The sequence below is a fragment of the Olea europaea genome, chromosome 5 (genome assembly GCF_002742605.1).
Source record: "Olea europaea var. sylvestris chromosome 5, O_europaea_v1, whole genome shotgun sequence".
NCBI classification, from domain to species: domain Eukaryota; kingdom Viridiplantae; phylum Streptophyta; class Magnoliopsida; order Lamiales; family Oleaceae; genus Olea; species Olea europaea.
The window spans coordinates 3,630,256-3,635,119 of NC_036241.1; the positions used below are offsets into that span (position 1 = coordinate 3,630,256).

The 4,864-nt window shown below is 33.6% G+C and overlaps 1 long non-coding RNA gene across 1 annotated transcript; it reads right to left on the bottom strand.

The window, feature by feature from the left end:
• Positions 1 to 210: 210 nt before the first annotated feature.
• Positions 211 to 4,506, bottom strand: LOC111394428. The gene is made up of 4 exons (XR_002702584.1): positions 4,425 to 4,506; positions 4,185 to 4,329; positions 698 to 2,193; positions 211 to 566 (listed from the first exon to the last, which is right to left on the bottom strand). It is a non-coding gene; the product is annotated as an uncharacterized LOC111394428 (long non-coding RNA).
• Positions 4,507 to 4,864: the final 358 nt, after the last annotated feature.

Genomic DNA, 4,864 nt, shown 5'->3' on the forward strand with positions numbered 1-4,864 from the left:
TTAAGTTTTAGGTATATTTAGGGTCAAGACTATACAAAGGATTTTCTAGGCGTTGAGAGGCATGATTCACCATAATAATCCTCTTTTCTTCTTCACAGTTCAACCTGAAGTGGCGGGTGGACGTGACTCTCAAGTTAACGGTGAACCGTTATAAATCTGTGTATGCACATGTGTCTCTAAGTTCGTTTTACTCAATATTGCACTCTTAATTGAGACTAAGGCATAATTCTTAACAGCATAAAGTTAATCTATCCCTGAGAAACCTACCATGAAACAGCCACCTGGGAGGTGCAAGCAGTCTAAAGAATAGCTTTAAGGCAATCAGAATGACCATAATAAGCAGCATAGTGTAAGCATGTCCTTCATTTAGTGAATCGAAAATTAAAATCTGGCCCAATATTCACGATTAGCACAGTCAATAATGAACACCAACACAAATGTAAATGCATATAAATAAATACAGATTACTTGAAAATGGCTTATTAGAGAAGATATGGGATTGGGAGGAAAAAAAAAAATTCGCCCAGCTTCAATGAGTTTCTTCACACATGAGATCTTTCCATGCACTGCAGCCAACATCAATGGAGTCTCAATCAAACATTCACATATAAATGATAATATCAGATAATAAGTCTCAAAAATCAAGAAATTAAATCAAATATTTACAGTCATTTCGTAGAGATCAATATCAACACACCTGCTTGTGGCAATTCAATAAATCGGGATTGACGTATCGGTCCCAGAGCATAGAAAGAATCTGAAATCCCCAAAGCAGAACCAGAAATGAGAAAACATCAAAATTTCAAGAAATACCAAGAAGCCCACCTCCGTTTGACCATTAGCAGCAGCAATGTGCAAAGCAGAGTGGCGATCATACACTGTGGACTGATGAATAAAAGTTGGATCCCTTTCCAAAACATTCTCAAAATCTCCCAACTACACTACACTGAATAGTCCCTGCTCCTCACTTGTTCTATTTCTCGACCATAATCATCAACTTGCAGGAAGTTTTCTTTAGCCTCTTGTCTATTGAGAGAGATTTGAGGGACGAGATAGAAATTTAGGGTAAAAATTTTGGACAAGCCAAATGACTCCATGCACAGTGCGCTCTCCACACTATGCAGAGAGCACTCTCTACGCAGCACGGAGACAGTCTCCGTGTGGTGCACGGATTGTTTTCCTTCTGCCAAAGTGTTTTTATTTCCTTTTCATAATAATAATCAAGCCAAAGAGTTTTATCAAATTTACAAGCATTTTTCGCCTTTTTTGCCTTTCCTCATACGCTTTTAACTTAAGATTTTACAACAAGTTTAAGAACCGAATAATTTTTGAAATAAATTCCAATAGTATAGTCCTAAAAAAATTATTTCACAAGCTAGAATTCACCATGATCTCGTAGCTATCTTTGAACAAAATTAATACCATGGCTTCGCTCTTTTGTGCAAACCTAAAATGAAACACAATAATCAATTAAAAATTTAGGAAAAATGATGATTAATTCAAGAGAACAAAAAATTGAAAAGCAAAATTCATAGAAATTGAAATCAAATGGTTACATGAAAGTATAATAAACATATACGAGATTCTAATTTAAAATGTTTCTTGATGATATGTTACCATATAACTGCTCGTCTTCGATTTTATAAATAGTCTATGATGGAGTTTGGTCATGGGTATTGCAGTTTTGAACGGAATTGGATGAAGGTATGGCCGTGGGTGCAGATGAGCTTTTGGGTCAAGATTTGATCAGATTTTAGAGGTATGAGATTGTAGAGTGGGATGAATAGATGTTTGAGCTAATGGTCGAGTGACAATGGGAAATCGTGACACGTGACCATTCGCTTTTTTATACATGTAGGATAGGAAAATAGAAATTACTAGCTTATAAACTCTCATCCCCACAAAAAAAAGTACGCGTATGAATGCAGCAATTATTTACTCTTGACGAGGTCTTGCCATGAATTTTCAGTCAAACTGACAATATTACCGGTTGGATATTTAACATGGGTGCTAGAAAATTAATTAATAATTTGAAGATAAAGGCAGCAGAATGAAGCAACTTTCATTAAAGGAAAAGATCAAGCAAATTAAGAAATGACGGTCCATTATGTTTTTCTTCATTTCAGCTCTTGGTCCCATCCATTCACCATGAAGGCCATTTGGGCATAAAAATGAATGTCTGAACTGAGAGATCTGCAAAATTTTGAATACATTAAAGAATGACTTTATGAAACTTTAATAAAATTATATGATTTGACCTCCCATTAAGAATTTTTTAGCAAATAAACTTAGCAATGAAAAACTGCATAGACAATTGAAAATATTAGATTGCTTAGATGAACTTAACAGATGATAGCATCTACATCCACCAACTCTTGTGAATGCCAGCTTCCTTTAAAAAATTAAAATTATATAGCAACATGACAAACTTGGGTAGAAAATTGAGAGGTTATCATCAAAATATCTGGTAAATAAGAACTGGAATCGCTGCAAAGAAATCAAGGCATGCCTTCTATTTGTCTCTTTTGTTTCTAATTGATATAAGGTTATTCATGTATATATTTTTTCCAATAAGCGATACATCTAAAAAATCTATATTGCTAGATGTTTTCAAATCAAAAAGCCATAGGACACTAGATTTTGTACTAACTTGTGAGTGCACTCATCACGCACGCATTTATCTAAAGTGTGAAGAAACATATACAATAGAAAAACTTAATCATTCTTGTAGTATAATTATGACTACGGAAATTCATACCCAAAATTTATTACCTAACTGCAATCTTTTACAAAATCTACTCTGCGCAATGGCCATGGTTTAATGAAAATTATCATCCCCAAGTGTGCGTAGTTCATAACACAAGGATTCCGAATTACTTAATTTATAGTTTTATGTCATTGGAATGTTGAAAAGGAGAAACAATGAATATTGTTTGAATTAGAGCGTAATCGTATTTTCATTTATAATCTAATGCTGTTTTAACTTTTAAGTGGAAAAATAAATTACGATTGATTATTTAAATTAGTGTTAAATCATATTATTTCATTTATTCTTTTATGCCATTGAAATTCCAAAAAGGAAAATAAATAAATGTACGGTATTTGAATTAGTGTTGTATCATATCTTTTTAGATGTCATTTTACATCATTGGAATGTGGAGAAGGAGAAAATTAATGTGAAAAGCTTGAATTAGCGTTGCCGATGGGCAATGATGTACATTTCAAATAATGATGGTTTAGTGCTCGACATTGTAGATATATAAATAGGATTTGAATGTTAATGGTAATCATAGTTTATGAAATTATTCCAAAGGTTCTCTTTAAATTCAAATAACATGATTATCTCATTCTTACTGGCGTGCCATACACTTGCGAAGTGTTATAACACAACTAAGTGGGGTTTCATCATTTTACATTTGACCTTTCCAAGTTTTTTCTCATTGGGTATTTTTTACACTGCTAAGAACTATTGTTTATTGATTCACAACTCACAATTACTTATCGCATCCTGTGTGACACCCCAATATCGCACATAACTGAGAATTGTGAAGGTTGTCTGATGTTAACCATCTGGGAATTGTCATTCTCCAGTTCATTCTTGAGTGAAGGACAACACTACTCACCTGCGGTAGGATGTAGCCATCTATCATTAAACATAGATAGAAAGCACTCCATGGTTGAGTCTACCATTATTGTAATTCTATCTTTTACAGCCACCTGCTCATATTGTCCAATCTGATTGAGGTTATAAACATAGTGACACAATTTTGAAATGTTAAAAGCAATTAACATTATGTATACTTATGTTTGAGCTCGTGTTTCAGTAGATATATTATACCAACAGAAAATTTTTAAATCTACTAGACTTTTCAAAATGAAACTCTAACCTTATTACTTTTTATGCTAAGATTTCATTAACTTAGACACTCCCATAACGAGTAAGAAGAAAAAAAGAAAAGAAAAGAAAATACACATATACACAGGCACGCACGGACATCAATTATTTAGTCTTGGCGGGATCTTGCCTTGAATTTTCAGTTAAACCAACAACAGTATCGGTTGGATACTTAATGTGGGTACAAGAAAATTAATTAATTATTTGAAGATAAAGGCAGCAGAATGAAGCAACTTTCATTAAAGGAAAAGATCTAGCAAATTAAGAAATGAAGGTCCATTCTGTTTACCTTTATCTCAGCTCTTGGCCCCATCCATTCACCATTGTCTTTCTTTGATAAGAATCAATTCAAAATTTCCGCTCTTTGCTTCTTTTGTTTCGGGATCTTTACAACAGGCTTTATCTGCATCTCGTCTTCAACTCATTCCCTGACTCTGGAAGGACATTTTCAATGCTTGCTTGAGCAGTGGCTTCGGGGTGGACTAGAGAAGACAGGAATAAGGGACTATATGAAATCAAATGGGTTTACCTGGACCAATACATGAAAAGACCATTTGGGCCTCAAAATGAATGTCTGGACAATATTTCCTACTTTGGAAGAGGTAAACCGAGAGATCTGCAAAATTTGCAAAACATCGTAGCACAAATTCACGAAACTTAATTACATTGTATGATTTGATCTCCAATTAAGAATTGTTTGTAAATAAAGCTTAGCAATGAAAAACTGCTGAGACAATTAAAAATTAGTAGGTTGTTTAGAGGAACTTAGAACCAATGATAGCATCTACAAGAAAAAAATGATGAGTCGTTGCAAAGAATTCAAGGTATGTCTTCTATGTGTCCCTTTCATTTCTGATTGATATATATAAGACTAGTCATGTATATAGTTTTTCCAATAATAAAACATCTATATAATCTAAAATGTAAGATGTTTTCAAATCAAAAAGCCATAGGAAACTAGATTCTGTG